Source organism: Rhinoraja longicauda, unplaced genomic scaffold (genome assembly GCF_053455715.1).
Source record: "Rhinoraja longicauda isolate Sanriku21f unplaced genomic scaffold, sRhiLon1.1 Scf001659, whole genome shotgun sequence".
In the NCBI taxonomy this organism is placed as follows: Eukaryota; Metazoa; Chordata; class Chondrichthyes; order Rajiformes; family Arhynchobatidae; genus Rhinoraja; species Rhinoraja longicauda.
Genome location: NW_027602874.1, coordinates 6,378 through 23,541, shown reverse-complemented (window position 1 = coordinate 23,541; position 17,164 = coordinate 6,378). Strand labels below are relative to the sequence as shown.

The window sequence follows — 17,164 nt, the reverse complement described above, 5'->3', positions numbered from 1 at the left end:
AAAAGCCGCTTCGAAAACCATGCACGGCTGATGGTCGCCCATCAATGTCAGCATCTCGGTCATCAACTCCGACGGTAGCCGCTGCCCCAGCTCTGGTAAATGGAGGAGCTTCATAGCCTGCTGGGTCTGGCTCCAGCCGAAAGTCCTCAGTAGGAGCCTCTTGAGCCCCACGTACTGCTCTGTTTGGGGTGGACTGGTCAGGTACTGACCGACCCGCGCGGCCACCTCCGGCTGTAGACAGCTCACCAGGTGGTGGAACTTCTCCTGGTCTTCCTCCACCCTCTTAAGATGGAACTGGGATTCCGCCTGCACAAACCACAGGTGCGGCTGATGGGCCCAGAACGGCGGTAGGTGAACCTCGCCCGCGCTCGCTCCCACCTGCGACATGTTGCTGTGCTCTTCAAATCTCACGTCGAGGTCACCAATGTGGCGAGTCCAAATCGAGCGATGTTATCAAAAGACTTTATTCTTGGTAAAAACCGTGACAAAAGGCAACGCACTTAGTTTGGACACACACTACTTAACTTACTAATCTAATCTCTCGAGTTTGGCGCCAGACACTCGAATACCTCGCGCTCCTGCACCACGTGACCCGTTAGCCAATCCGAGGGTTTGAGACCCCCTGGCCAATCCGTATGTCCCTACAAACTAACAATTAGGATTAAATTTGAAAAGTACATATAGCATTTCTAGGGAACTCCAACCTCAGCCCCTTATCGTCAGCTACTAATGTGCAATTATGAAGAAACTCATCCACATCAATCGTGTCCATCCATTCCCTGCCAAAATTATTGTATTGGGTTATAATATTGTTCTTATAGAAACATAAACAATTCTTAAGGGATTGGACAAGCAAGATGCAGGTGCTTACTCGAAGAGCCGAATGGCCCACTCCTGCACCTATTTTTCTGTTCCTAATATTAGCCATTTGCGGGCAGGTGGGACGAGTGGATATGGAGCATCTTGTTTGGCATAAGCAAGTTGGGCCGAAGGGCCGGTATCAAAGTTGTATTACTCTCTGATTTTATAACCGGTTGAAGAAGTAAAGAAGAACATAACAAATTTGGAGCAGGAATAGAGCATTCGGCCCTTCAAGCCTGCCGCACCATTCACTAATGTCATGACTGATCTCTTCTCCTCTTCTAGACCAGTTTTCCATAGCTATTCATTCCTTGCTTTCCCTCGTTAAGTTTTAGAAAAATCTACCACTTCTTTAAATACTTCGCCTACGCATCCTGCGAGGGGAGAACGTTCACGACCCTTTGTAAGAAGAAATGTCATCTGGCCATTCTCTCCACAGTTGCTACATGACCCGTTGAGTTCTTTCAGCACGAACGGAATCAAGGGATGTGGGGAAAAAAAGCAGGAACGGGGTATTAAATTTGGATGATTTATATTGATCTTATTGAATGGCGGTGCTGACTCGAAGGGCCGAATGGCCTACTCCTGCACCTATTTTCTATGTTACTAATGTGTATATAGACAAAAGACCAGGCCAGATGAGTGAGAGGAAAGATCAACTCAGAAATAAAAGTGGTAATCAACGCGTGGAGACGCAGGAGAACGTTCTCAATGAGTATTTCTGCTCAGTGTTTTTTGTTACCATGGAGAAAAACACGATGGTTAAGGAGATGGAATGGAGATGTCTTGTGGTCGAGGAGGGTTTAACGTCTAAAAGCATATACATCATTTATGCACTCCAATGCACTTGGAAATTGAAATTGCAAACACATTCTTTCCATTTGAAAGTTTGGAAGAACAGTTTAAAGTGGGGACTGGAGTGTAAATCCAATGGTCAATGCGAAGAGTTAGTTTCCTTGCAGCAGAAATGGTTCCATAATAACTAAAGTAATTTTAGGTTTAAAATTAGGAATAGAGAACTTTATCTCGTTCCCGAGTACTAATCGTTTCCCTCACATTACTCGTTTCCCTGCCATAAAATCCATCGCTTAAACAAAATATTTAATTTTCCATATAAACGACTCTGTTGTCGCAATTATTCATATAATGTCACAAATTGCAAGATAATCGACAAATATATGCAATTTTTTCCGTTGAGGAAGAGCATTGTTTCTTTAATTTTACTTGATGTCGGCAGTGATAGGTCTGCGATAAAGGAAGAGTCACGTGATATTTACTGGCTCGCGTTTCTTGTTGTTTTTCACCCAGGTCCGCACAGCCGGTATAAGAACAAGTCGAGGCACCCGTCTATTTTTCAATTGTGAACCAGCGATTGGTGCCATGACAGGGAGAGGGAAAGGTGGGAAGGGGCTGGGCAAGGGTGGTGCAAAACGACACCGTAAAGTTCTTCGTGACAACATCCAAGGCATCACCAAACCTGCCATCCGTCGTCTGGCTCGACGAGGTGGCGTCAAACGTATTTCTGGCCTCATCTACGAGGAAGTGCGCGGAGTTTTGAAGGTTTTCCTTGAGAATGTCATCCGGGATTCAGTAACCTACACGGAACATGCGAAACGCAAGACAGTGACAGCAATGGACGTGGTGTATGCACTGAAACGCCAGGGGCGCACCTTGTATGGGTTTGGGGGCTAAAAGATTAATGTGAGAAGTAATCAGAAAACCAAAGGTTCTTTTCAGAACCACTACATTATCCTAAAAGACCGATAACTTAGTTTAACTGCTCTGGACAATAGACAATAGGTGCAGGAGTACCTATTGGACCCTTCGAGCCAGCACCGCCATTCAATGTGATCATGGCTGACCATTCTCAATCAGTACCCCGTTCCTGCCTCTAACGTGTCCAACCTCTTAATAATCTTATACGTTTCGATAAGATCTCATCCTTCTAAATTCCAGTGTATACAAGCCTAGTCGCTCCAGTCTTTCAACATATGACAGTCCCGCCATTCCAGGAATTAACCTAGTAAACCTACGCTGCACGCCCTCAATAGCAAGAATATCTTTCCTCAAATTTGGAGACCAAAACTGCACACAGTACTCCAGGTGCGGTCTCACTAGGGCCCTGTACAACTGCAGAAGGACCTCTTTTCTCTTATACTCAACTCCTCTTGTTAAGAAGGCCAACATTCCATTGGCTTTCTTCACTGCCTGCTGTACCTGCATGCTTCCTTTCAGTGACTGATGCACTAGGACACCCAGATCTCGTTGTACGTCCCCTGTTCCCAACTTGACACCATTCAGATAATACTCTGCCTTCCTATTCTTACCACCAAAGTGGATAACCTCACACTTATCCACATTAAACTGCATCTGCCATGCATCCACCCACTCACCCAACCTGTCCAAGTCACCCTGCAACCTCATAGCATCTTCCTCACAGTTCACACTACCACCCAGCTTTGTATCATCTGCAAATTTGCTAATGGTACTTTTAATCCCTTCATCCAAGTCATTAATGTATATTGTAAATAGCTGCGGTCCCAGCACCGAGTCTTGCGGTACCCCACAAGTTACTGCCTGCCATTCTGAAAGGGATCCATTTATCCCCACTCTTTGCTTTCTGTCAGGAAACAATTATCCTACACATGGCAAATCTATAACATTAAATTGAAAATTCTTATCTATTCAATTCCCCCCTGTGTAACGGAACACAGGTAGACCCAAATGCAGCACACGGAATCAAGGAAATAGTTTTTAGAAAGAGCTTTATTTCTACCTGCTCCTGGTCGAGGACAGAAGACTGAGGCGTTCACCAGGGCGACGAAGAGCATGAAGGTCAGGAGCAGGCAGGGTCGGCAACGGGAAATCAGTCCGAGAGAATGCTGGAGAGTCTTGCATCAGGGCTAAGAACAATCTGGCAAAGAGTGTGTGTGCAGGAAGGGTTTATATATTGGCTTGATTGGTGATCTGGAGCAGGTGAGTGAACAGGTGAGGGGAGTTGGCTTAATGTGGTGGGCGTGGCTGGCAGGTGAGTTAACAGGACAGAATGTGACAGAACCCCCCTCTCAAGGGACGGCTCCTGACGTCCCCAAAAGTCAATAAACAGAAAACGGGTGGGAGGAGGGGCGCTGGAGGTGGGCTAATACTCTTCGGAGACGCCGTCCCATTCCATAGTCTCAACCGGGTGGGAGGCAGGTGACTGGTGGGGGGAATCATCCTCATCAGAGGATGGCCCCTCAAGACTTCCAGCACCAGTGTGCCCGGGACTGGAAATCTACTCGTCACCAGATGAGTCTTCTTCCTCCGGAGAATCTGGAGCAACAGATGGCGAGGTTATCCGGGGTGCCCCTCTGGAAGATGTAGTAGGCCTAGCCGGTTGGTCGGGGTGTTGAAGATGGAAGTCCTTGATGAGTCGGGAGTCGAGAATGTGTTGAGCAGGGACCCAGGACCTCTCCTCTGGACCATACCCCTCCCAGTCGACGAGGTACTGCAGGCCCCTCCCTTGGCGGCGGGCGGGACTGCAGCAGGCGACGGACTGTGTAGACAAGGCCCCCATCGATGAAGCGTGGAGGTGGCGGTGGTGGAGCTGCTGGCGAAAGGGGACTCTCTCGGACCGGCTTCACCTTGGAGACGTGAAACGTCGGGTGGACGCTCATGGTCCGAGGAAGCTTCAGTCTCACCGCCGTTGGGTTGATGATCCTCTCAATCTCGAAGGGACCGATGAACCTGGGTGCCAGTTTCTTGGACTCCACCTGAAGAGGGAGGTCTCGGGTGGACAGCCAAACTGGTAGGTGGGGCCTGGAGAGCGGGGTCTGTTGGCTGCTACCGAGTAGCGGTCCGCCGCACGCATCAGAGAAGCTCGTGCTCGGACCCAGGTTCGATGGCAGCGGCGGATGAAGGACTGGACAGATGGACAGGATACCTCCTCCTCCTGGGCCGGAAAAAGTGGAGGCTGGAAGCCATAGGCGCACTGAAAGGGAGAAAGTTCAGGGGCCGAGCTGGTAAATGTGTTGTTGGCGTACTCCACCCACAGGAACAGACGGGACCAGGAGGAGGGGTTCTGAGAGACCATGCACCGCAGGGCCGTCTCCATCTCCTGATTCTTTCTCTCCGTCTGGCCATTGGTCTGGGGGTGAAAGCCGGAGGATAAGCTGACTGTGGCCCCCAGCAGCTTGCAAAACTCCCTCCAGAAAACAGATGTGAACTGGGGCCCCCGGTCGGAAACCACATCAACTGGTAGACCATGGAGCCGGAACACATGTTGGAGGATGACCATGGCTGTTTCTTTGGCGGATGGCAGCTTTGGGAGAGGGATGAAGTGTGCCATCTTACTAAACCGGTCTACCACCGTGAGGATGGTGGTATTATTGTCTGACGGCGGCAGACCAGTGACAAAGTCCAGCGATATGTGGGACCACGGGCGATGAGGCACAGGTAGGGGCTGCAGAAGTCCGGCAGGAGCCTTATGGGATGGCTTGTGCTGGTTGCAAACTTGGCAGGCATTGACATACGTCCTTAGTCCTCTGGATGCCAGGATGACAGGAGAGACGGGAGTCATGGGCCCACTTGAGGACGTCCCCCCTGAGAGCCTGGGGAACAAACAGGCGACCCGGGGGACAGGTGCTGGGGCTGGGCTGGTCCTCCAGGGCGGCCCTCACTCTCTCCTCGATCTCCCAGGAAACTGCAGCAACCAGGCACGGAGCAGGAAGGATGGAGTCGGACTCTGGGGAAGGCCCCTCTTCATCAGGAAAGTGGCGGGATAGGGTATCAGGCTTGACGTTACGGGAACCGGGACGACAGGAGAGGGTAAAAATCTGATGAGCCCTCCCTTTTGCCGGACAGCTGGCGAGAAAATGGTCACCCTGGCCACAGTAGAGGCAGAGGTTGTTCCGGTGCCGGCGCTGCCGTTCCTCCGTAGACAGGTGGGAACGACCCAGCAGCATCGGCTCTGCCCCCTCAGGTGGTTGTTGGGCTGGTCTGGCTGAGGCAGCGGCTACCCAGGGGCGGCCCCGGGGATGATGTTCTGCGGGCCCCTGACGCCTCTCCCGTCTCCGTGTCTGAATCCGGAGGTCAACCCGGGTGGCGAGCTCAATGACCCCATCGAGCATGGCAGGTAGTTCATAGGAGACCAGCTCGTCTTTAACATAGTCAGCTAATCCATGCAGGAAAGTGTCACATAAAGCGGAAATGTTCCAGTTACTCCGACGAGCCCGAGTACGGAAATCAATGGAGTAGTCAGCCACGGTCCGAACCCCCTGACACAGGTGAAAAAGGCCTCGCCCTGCATCAGAGCTCTCAGGCCCAGGCAGAAAACCTTGCGAAGCTCCTCAGAGAAAGCCCAAAAGGAAGAACAGGCTGGCGTCCCACGATCCCATTCGGCTGTTCCCCACAACCGTGCTCTGCCTGTCAGGTGGGTAATGGCAAAGGCCACCCTGGCTCGCCTCCTCCGTGGCGAAGGTACGGGGTTGCAGGGAAAACAGGATCGAACAGTTTTTGAGAAAAGGTCCACAGCCTTCAGGATCTCCGGCATAGCATTCTGGCAGCCCCACCAGGGGTTCAGGGGTGTCCCTGGGTGGTGAGGGCTCAGGTTCAGGTGGCAGATGAGCAGCCGTTGAAGCTGCAGCTGTCTGCTGCGTTAGCGCCGCGGTCAACTGCTGCATCTGGTTGTCTAATGTGGTCATTGTGTGCTCCAAGACGGAAACACGCCAGCGAGTATCAGCGAGAGCGTTGGCAAAACCCTCCTGCTGCTGTTGGAGCGCACTCTCGATCCGCTCAAAGCAATTCAGTGGTGATGCTGTGTGTGCTGGGTCCATGTCTTGGCCAGATTGTTATGTAACAGACCACAGGTAGACCCAAATGTAGCACACGGAATCAAGGAAATAGTTTTTAGAAAGAGCTTTATTTCTACCTGCTCGAGGACAGAAGACTGAGGCGTTCAGCAGGGCGACGCAGAGCATGAAGGTCAGGAGCGGGCAGGGTCGGCAACGGGAAATCTGTCCGAGAGAGAATGCTGGAGAGTCTTGCATCAGGGCTAAGAACAATATGGCAAAGCGTGTGTGTGCAGGAAGGGTTTATATACTGGCTTGATTGGTGATCTGGAGCAGGTGAGTGAACAGGTGAGGGGAGTTGGCTTAACGTGGTGGGCGTGGCTGGCAGGTGAGTTAACAGGACAGACTGTGACACTCTGGTCACAATCAGATACTAGAGTACCAAGATAGACCACTCGACTGAAAACCTTAGTAGGGCATGGGTAAATTTCAGCGCCATTTTAGTAGACAGATTCTGTGATCGACTGGGCAGTGTTCATAACTGCGATTTCTTCGCATATAAAATGCAAACAATTATTTTTATTCAACTTCTTGCATAAGTTGATCGTTGACATTTATAACTATTTCTTGAAGAGTTGCTGCTTCGTGATCTTTAAACTTTGGATGTTACTGATTGAATACTTGCACTAGAGATCCACTCTGTATCTGGCCAATTTATCATATTTAATGAACTGTTCTTTGCTTTCTCTCTTAATTTTAATTTCACCTCCACGAGCTGTATCTCTTCTTGTTTTATTTTAAAAATTCATGGGAGCAGAGATTAGGCATTTGCAAACAATAGAACTCTACTGTATCCACAATATAATTGAAAAAACATTTAATTGAGTGGTTGCACGGCAGGCGAGGTCATGGCCTGTGACCCGCGCTGTTGCCACGCAACACCGTCTGGAGGACACGCCGTGCACTGCCGACAAGCACTCACTCGGGCAGGGGTTCCCAACCTTCCCGTTTACCCCTGGCAACTTTTCAAAAGTAAGTTTACCCCCAGCCTGTTTTGTTCAGTAATTTGCGTTTACACTTCTACCATAATAAAGCACCCGACAAAGGGGAAATTTTAAAATACTGTTAATATTATAATATTAAAATAATTTTAATATTATTTTAACATTATTATCTTAATTTCAAATAACAATAGGGCTTTCAGTGCAGCAGGCCCGGCTGTTCTTCTCCTATCAGCATGTCTCCGGCCCCCTCCCGGCACTCCAAGGGTCCCGAAACCTCTCCCCCTTCCTGTCCTCCTCGCTCCTCCAGGCTCGGCGCCCCTGCTCCGCGCCTCGTTTCCTGCGGTTCTTCCGCCCCTCGCCTCGCTCCTGTTGGCCCTCCAGCCCTTCTCCACGCTCGCCATCTCCGTCAGCCAGGGTCCGCTTCCACTTGGCCGGCTCTTAACACCTCGTGGCTGTGGCCGCCGAGCAGAGCCGCGCCCTGGTCCTCCACCTCGGCTTCCAACGCCCAGTCCAGCTCTCGCTGCTGCTCGGCCACTGCCGCCGATTGGTTTCTCCCCGGATCTCTTCCTCCTCCTCTTCATGCTCGACACTCCGCTCCTTGCCTTCCACTGCCTCCTCCTCCAAGGCCGTCCAGCACGGCTCTCTCGGTCCTTCGCCCTCAGGCCCCGGCGGGTCGCCGACCTCCAGCGCTCGTTGCTTCTGCCCCTGCAGACCCTCCAGGCCCCTTGACTCGGGTTCTTCCCGCTGCTCCTCTCCCAGCTCGCTCAACCCCGTCCTTTCTTCCTTTCCTCCTCCTCTTCTTTTCGTTGATCCTCGACATGTTCAGTTATTTCTTGTCGCCTCTCTTGTTCCCTTCTGCTTCTCACCGCCTCTCGATGTCTCTTTGCGCATTCCTTCCTTGACCAAGCTGCGACTCGTTTGCTTCCTCCTGTTGTCATGATGTAGAAAAGAGATAGATATTCATCAGGATGTATATATTTATGAACTTCTGAATAAAATACTATTTATTAATCAACACAAAAGCATTAGGTCAAACTGCTATTTTTCCTTTTGAAGTAAAATAAATCTCAATTAAAATGCTTCTTTATTAACCTGTCAGTTTCTGTCTGCGTTCTTTCTCGTCGATCCCCGACGTTCAGTTATTTCTCGTCGCTTCTCTTATTCCTTTCTGCTCCTCATCGCCTCTTAATGTCTCTTAGCTGTTGATGACAAAAAAGACACACAATTTTAATATAGAGATATTATTGATCGGTCCAACTTTAACTTGAAGAAAATGTGAGCATTTACCTTAGGAGTCATAGTTCAAAGAAGCACACTTCTAATTACTCCATTCTTGGTCAATCTCCCATCTTTCAGGAATAATTTGCCATTTTCCTTAACCTTTCCAAGGCTGAGAGCCACATACAGTTGTCCATGCTGAAACCTTTCTCACAGTATATCAACACATTCTCCATGGTTTGTCCTTGCGCTTTATGGGTTCTCATGGCAAAATTTGACTGAATCGGGAATTGTCTCCGCTTAAGGGAATGTCTTCGCCTACTGTCAAAGTGAGCGTTATCCTAGGAATTATAACAATGTCATTTTTGAAGGCTCCAATGTTGATGTTTGCAACAATCAGATTATCGTCTAACTGTTCCACGATCATCCTCGTTCCTTGCATAGCCTTGGGGGTTCCAAGTTTCCCATTAAAATGATCGGAGATCTTATTTTCAACAATTTGTGTGGTGGTAATCCAGAGATCTCGACTAAATCAAGGAATTCTGTTGGGAAGTGAGTAGCATTAGTTGTATGTGCGAGAACAGTGATCATGATAGGGAGAACCATGTGCTGAGAAGTGTGTGCATGACTGATGCATGACTGATTATATATATATATACTAGACCAGGTGGACACGTTGGGCCCAAATCTCTCCTGCATTGATGCAGCCTCTCCTCCCCCACTCCCCCCTCCCCATTCCCCTCCCCCTCCCCATTCCACCCTCCCCATTCCCCTCCCCCTCCCCATTCCACCCCCCCAACCGCCTTCCCCTCCTCCTCCACATTCCACTCCCCCCCAAACCCCCTTCCCTTCCCCCTCCACCTCCCTCCCCTTCCCATCCCCCCTTCCCCTCCCTCCCTCCCCCCCACCCCCTATCCCCCTCCCCCCCTCCCCCCCACCCCCTATCCCCCTCCCCTCTTCTCCCTCTTTCACCAATTTCAATGAAACTTCTTGCTTTAGCCCCAAAGGGATGAAGGTGCATAAGGTGGGCCTAAAATTGTTGCGCTATCATGTACCGTTTTGGTTGTAGTTCAGAAACAAACAAACAAACAAAAGTTTTAGTGTATGCTAGACCAAGCGGACCCATTGGGCCCACAACTCATGTCATTGTGATGTGGGGAAAATCACACTTTTTTCTTTAAAGTAAATGGCTTTAAAAACAAAATTAAATAAATCACAAAGAAAGTTGCGATTTTTCTTTAAAATTGTGTTTTTTTCTGCATTGGTCTAGCACCCTCCCCTCTCCTCCCTTATTCCATCCTCTCAACCCCCCTTCTTCCCCACCCACACACCCCCTTCCCCTCCCATGCCCCAGTCATCCCTCCACAGTTATCTTCCCCCCTCCATTCTTAGGGGCTCTCCGGCGGCACAGCCATTCCCCCCCGTCGGGTTTCCATGGTGACGTGGAACATGGAGGTATTACTGCGCATGGGCGGCTGACGGGCACAGCAAGTGGAAAAGGGATTTATTGAAGTTTAAAATGTGAATAACAAAATATAACAATTTGAACGTTAATAGCATTTCTTGACGCAGGAATTTTCAATATCAGCATCATTTCCCCTTTTCACAACAGGAAGGAGTTGTCGAAAATCCCCACAACAAAAGGTAATAATGGCTTCAAAAGGCTCATCGTTCTTTTTGCATAGATCTCGAACAGTTCTGTCCACCACTTCAAAGCTCTCCCTCGTAATCATCGGGCACTCATCCCAAACAATCAGTCTCACACTCCTGATCAAATGAACCATGTTGGAGTTCTTCTCAATGTTGCACTTTGTATTATCGGTCACTGCGATGGGTATCTTGAATCGAGTATGTGCAGTTCTTCCACCAGGCATCAATGTAGCTGCTATACCAAAGGATGCTACAGCAAAAGCAACATCAACTTGACCTCGAACGTTGGAGTGGATCAAATTGGTGAGAATTGTCTTGCCCATTCCTGCTGGTGTATCAATGAAAAACATTGAAGGAACATTCCATTCCAAGCAGCTGTACCCATGGTCACACACTGCTCTTTGCTCAGCATTCAGCAGAGGCTCCTTCTCTTCAACAAATCACTGTTGTTCAGGTCCATTGTACTGCAATTAACTCAGCAATTCTGGATTGTCACCTTCAAGGTTCATCCTTCCATGTCTTGGTAGTGGCACATGAAATTATCCCAGTGACTCGTTGTAATTCACAAGCTTGTCTTGAATATACAACAGAGCCTGATCATGATGCCTCTCATCAATCATGATATTTGGATCATCGATTGTTCGCCGTTCTCCTTGATGGTAATCTTCAGACAGTTAATTCTTGAAGCGATCCCATCATTGTCGAGAAATGTTGATCTCGGCAATCGTCAGCAAAACAAACACATCTCTCATTGCTTCGGGGAGTCTTGTCTGCTCAGCATCTTTCATCGTCTGTTGCCAATGGTCGTCAGTTTGCAACAAACCACATTCTATGCAGATGTCTTTGAAGGAAGGAAGAATATGTCCGTCATGCATCCTCGATGAATCGAAGTATACTGGCCCTTTTATGAGAAGCAGTCTCAAGTAGTGGAGGTCACATCTTGGAGAAACGGTATACACTCGTCCCAGAACGTTGGCTTCACAAATACCTGGGAAATCTTCCACTATCTTCCCAAACTTCCTTCTTTGCCATTTCCTATTGTTCCATGTGTAAAATCGGGGTACATCAGCTTAGTACAGTGTTCTTGCAAATTGGTCTCGAGTTCAGTTAAAGTTGTTCTCATGATATCCTAATTTCTCACCAGCCGACCAGCATCGACTCTGATGACGATTTGTTGTTCTTGTGGTAGAAGTACATGGAGTCGAATGACAGCAGGGTGTCTCTCATGGGTTGGAAATGCAAGGATTGATCCCACTGCTTCCGAAGGACCACTGTTTCTGCCAGTAAAATACTGTGCAATTTCGTCATCCCTGTTAACTCCAAAAACTGCTTGATCACTCCCCTTCAAGGTGTACTTGAACACGTATTTGACCGACTTTACAGAGGAGCATATCTCAACGTTGATGTGACATTTGAACAACTTCAAGAGTTGAGCATTACAGGGAACCACCCATTCAGAAGTAATAGGTCGATCCCGGCGTCATTCTTGATGTCCCCGAATTCCTCCCATATCCGGAGATCGTCTCCTGTACAGAGGATGTGACTCATCTCCATACCTTGTGCTTTCAATAATCGGCTTCGGGAATCTCTTTCTACATCTTCCATTCTTCCAACATGCAGAGGTGTGGTCGCAGTATGGTTCATGAACAGACCTCCCAACATTTGATTTTACAAATTCATAATTTTGATGTCCAAAATTCAAAATTTAACATCAACTTCATAATATGGCAAGTAACTTTTCAGCAAAAAAAAGTATGCCGCCAAATGCACATACGCGTTGCCCTACATTCATGTGTCAAAAACGACTAATATTTCCAACAGTCCAGTTCTTGGACTACATGTACAATGTCAGGCCTATCATGAGTATATTCTGGTATTTATAGAAAGGTTATTGAACAGAAATAGTTTTTACAACAAAGAAAAAATTGTTTTGTTTTTCCTATTTTGCTTTTTCCTTACACATCCCAATTCTCTTGGTATTGAATAACAGAACAATGGTCATAAAATGTATGACTAAGTTATGAAGAAAGAGTTTCATTTAAAAATGCACATGCCTAATTTCATTGAAGACATACTTGCTCCAGTGGTCTTCAACAGCAAATGTCCCCCCAACCTCCACTTCCCCCTCCCCGCCCTCACCACTTTTCATCCTCCCCCCACCCCTCCTCCTCCCCCCACCCCTCCTCCTCCCCCCCCCCACTCCTCCACTCCCCTCCTTACCCCGCCACCCCCACTCCCCCATCAATACCAATCCATGCAGCTCGGGATCTGCTTGCGGGTCTGGTATTTTAGCTTGCACAAATCTGTCAAAATCTCGTGGTCATGGCTTAGTCGCTTCGTCAAACCACAGCAGACAGTGCAAATGAGGCAGGCCTCTCTTCTGATATTCCAGTTGAGACAAAATCTATACAGTTTCCAAAGAGGCCATCTGGTCCAGTGAGGTACTCAATTAATAGTTTTCTTATCAGATCGAATACTCTCGCAATCAAGTCTGGTCTATCACACGGCTGCTGATTCAGAAAGAGGCACCGGCAGATAACCCCACTTCGGATTGCAAGTCATTGTAATGAAGAACAAAGCATTGCCGTACTTCTAAACGTACATCATCGCTTCCTGGCATCATTCCATCATGTATCTCAGTCCACCAATAAATATCGAGGAGAGGATGATGCGCTTTCTGCCTTTTTCCCAAATCATCATTATCATTTAATGCATCCGTCAGGCCTCTGTAAGTTGTCGATCTCAACGATGCTTGATTCATGCGAATATAATTGAGCCTATCACTCTCAATCTTAGCTGCCATATTAACAACATATTGTTGAAAGAGTCGTCCTCTCAAAAGTTGGTTTAATTCATTATCACGATTCATGATCCTATAGGGATAATATCGCATTGCTGTCAATTTCTTGCTGTTACTCATTTGGAGTTGGTGATGCCATGCATCCTCTCCACGAGGAAAGAAAAGGACGTATTGAAAACTATCATACGACCGATGAGACTCTGAAATGATCCGCAGGCCTCCTGCTCTTTTGTTCAAGACAATGTGCCGTGATCTCGCCTCGGGTTCATCATTGTTTGGTATTATGATGGCAACTTCGTCGGCAATTTGTGCTTTTAACCGCCTTTCATGTTCAAATATGGGAGATAATACGATATTATTTTATGCATGATATTATTTGATATTATTTTATACATTAGACATTGTTACGGTATTATTTTATACATTGTTGTTTAAGGTTTGTAACTACTTAGGCATTAGGCGCCTCTCTGTAACTAATTAAGGCGCTCTAGACATTCCTTACCCTTGACACGTCTCTGTAACATAACACTCCTTTGCTTTAGCTTGTACCCTTGCTTTAGCCTAGATGATAAGGGTAGCAGAATCCGAAGAGATGCAGACATTCATCAATTAATAGGATTTAATGGTGGCAAGAGAAGAGATAAGGAAAAACATAGGCCTTGGGGTGATGGATGGATGTGAGGGTTGAACTAGAAGGAAATAAGGGAGGCGAAATATGAAGGGATGTGAGCATTGAGATAAGGATATATCACTAAATGGGATTTAATGGTGGCGGGACAAACAGGTACTACAAAGCAATGAAGGACTGAAGAAAGGAGTGTGGGTATGAGGTAATGCAAAGGAGATAAGGGTTAGAATAATCCTATAAAAATAGTGTACTAAGTGGGCAGTCAGATGGTTGACATCCTGATTGTTCCAGCCGTTGTTTGCAAATAAAGGCTTTTAACTTCTTGAAGAATTCTCCGTGTCATCTGCTTCATTTTGAACACCAGTAACCACGACAAAATTGGCGTAGTCGGCAGGATCGGAAAGAGGCCCGTTCGATAACGGACAACAAGCTAAAGGCGCTTCCAAGCCCGTCAGGGGCTCCCCGGTTCAACAGGTAAAGGGTGGCCACCCGCAAAAAAGGTAGGCGGTTTTCCGCTTTATTTGGACTAATGGCCTGTTGAAAAGGGGGGACCACTGGTGGCACAGGAGCGCCCAGGCGGTCCAAGGGCCTCTCCGATCCAAAGAATCTGTCTAAACTATTCTAAAAAGAGACCCGGAGGATTGCTCAAGAAGGCTACGCAGTGGGGTAAGTAGAAAATAGATAAATTAAGGATTTGTGACGTCACGAAGACCTCGTGGATACCGCCCTAAGAGGATAGGGGACGGAATAGACGAGTCGTCCTGTGGATACCGCTCTAGTTAACCGGGGATTACTCTGGTTAGCTAGGGTTCTGGACAGGCAGGATAAAACGTCCTGTGGATACCGCTCTAGTTAACTGGGGATCACTCTGGTTAGCTAGGGGTCTGGATAGGCAGGATAAAAAGTCCTGTGGATACCGCTCTAGTTAACCGGGGATTACTCTGGTCGGCTAGGGGTCTGTACGGGCAGGATCAAAAATTTGAATCATATCATATCATATCATATATCTACAGCCGGAAACAGGCCTTTTTTTTTTTTCGGCCCTCCAAGTCCGTGCCGCCCAGCGATCCCCGTACATTAACACTATCCTACACCCACTAGGGACAATTTTTACATTTACCCAGCCAATTAACCTACATACCTGTACGTCTTTTGGAGTGTGGGAGGAAACCGAAGATCTCGGAGAAAACCCACGCAGGTCACGGGGAGAACGTACAAACTCCTTACAGTGCAGCACCCGTAGTCAGGATCGAACCTGTGTCTCCGGCGCTGCATTCGCTGTAAAGCAGCAACTCTACCGCTGCGCTACCATGCCGCCCTTAATAATTGGATAACATAAAAATACTAAAATTGCAAAATTTTAAAGAAATATAGTAGAACTATAAAAAATAAAAATTGCAAAATATTAAAGGAATATAGTAGAACTGTAGAAAATAGAAATAGCGTAGTAGGTAGCATAGTGACTATAGAGACGGAACGGAGTGAGAACAAGGACTGCATTTAAACTGACTGACCAAGTGCACTAAAATAAGACAAGTACAATGAATAAAATAACTGCAGTTGAAATACTAAGTAAGAAATTCCCCGTATCCAAAGAGGATATTAAAAAACACTGAGAAATGGGAAAAAAGGACGGGAAAATTAGTCACAAAATGGCCCAGGGAAGGCACATTTAATATAAATATGTGTGATGAAATGGAAGTGCTGATTAAGAACTATAAGCCTAAGGATAAATCAGAAATCCGAGTAACAAAAAAGGAAAAAGAACTAGGCGTGCTTAAATTGTTTAGAATAGGAGAAAGGCTGAGGAAAGCATACCAGGAAAAGAATACCACCCCAAACAAGAGTGAAAAACCCGAAAAACAGCATGAAAGTCAGGAGCTCCAGGGGAAAATATCAATTCTGTACCCCAGCCTAAGGGACCCTGGGTATCCCCCTCCCTATTCCAGCCAGGACGGAATAAAGCAGTGCCCTTTGGTAAAAGGGAATAGTGGAGATAGAGGGAGAAGTCACAACTTGGAACGATGAGCAAGACATAAAGGAATATAGACAGAGAAGGGGGCAGCGAGAAAAGGAAAGGATGAAGCAAGAAGCACGGGAACTAGAAGCAGACATCAAAAGGCTGCAGGTCCTCAGGGATCTCAGGGACAGAAAGATTTGTGAGATCCGTCAGGCAGCAAATGAGGAGTATGAGGGAGACAGCAACACAGAAACACAGGCGAGTAATCAGCAGGCATCAGAGAGAAGGCAAAACTGTGAGAATGAAGCAGAATTAGAAAGTGATGGGGAAAGAACAAGGGAGTGTAGAAGGGAAATAGAGGCATCCATAAAGCGCTTAGAGATAGAGATAAGGGAGATGGAAAAAGATATGGAAAGAAAAAGAAAGGAAATCCAGGGGTACGCCCAGAGAAGAATGAGGTGGGAAAGTATACAGATAGAACCACAACAAGAGATGGTGAACGAGAGACAGGAGCTGAGGGGGAGAATGATGCCATTACTTTTGAAAAAGGCAGGACAAACCCAGTATATTCCTTGGGCGACCCGAGACCTAGAAGGGCTGAAAAACGCCTTGCCCAACATATATGACGGGGCAGGAAAATGGATTAGGGCCTTTGAGGAGGAAACTATGGGACAATTATTGGCTATGGGAGATTTGAAGGCACTACTGGTGAAGGTAATGGAAACCACGAAATTCGCAGAGCTGTTTGAAATGGCTGGGATAAAAAACGCAAATAACCTGATGATTGATGGCCAGTCATTTGACCTAGTCAGACCGAGGGTATGGCAGGCCCTCAGAGACTGTTACCCGCTCAAGGTGGACCCAAAGACATTGAGGGGAGACCCGCTGGGGGACACGGATGCCCCCTCCGGTTAAGTCCAGACTGGAGGAAGTGGTGGGATTGTCAGCTATACCCCACTCCCAGTTCAGGGACCACCTGGTTCATGCAGTCGACAAATGTCATAAGGAGAGACAAAAAATGGTGAACCAACAAGAACAAGTGCAGAGAAAGTTGATGCAAATGCAACTAGAAGAACTAAAAAAGAAAGAACGTGAAAAAGGAAAGAAAATGCTGGCAGTAACAGCAGACCTGGCTGAAACAGCAGAAGTGAACGATACACCGATGCACAGTGAGTCCTAATGCAGAGCCAGACGGGGGCTGGATAATCCCATGCCAATAATAAATGTCTTTGGGGGAGCTTCTCCTCAAATGTCCTATCAGGGGCAAATCAGATC

The 17,164-nt window shown here is 47.5% G+C and overlaps 1 pseudogene; it reads left to right on the top strand.

Annotated features, from left to right (window-relative positions):
- The first annotated feature begins 2,088 nt into the window (after positions 1 to 2,088).
- LOC144591735 (histone H4-like) lies at positions 2,089 to 2,553 on the top strand (annotated as a pseudogene).
- Positions 2,554 to 17,164: the final 14,611 nt, after the last annotated feature.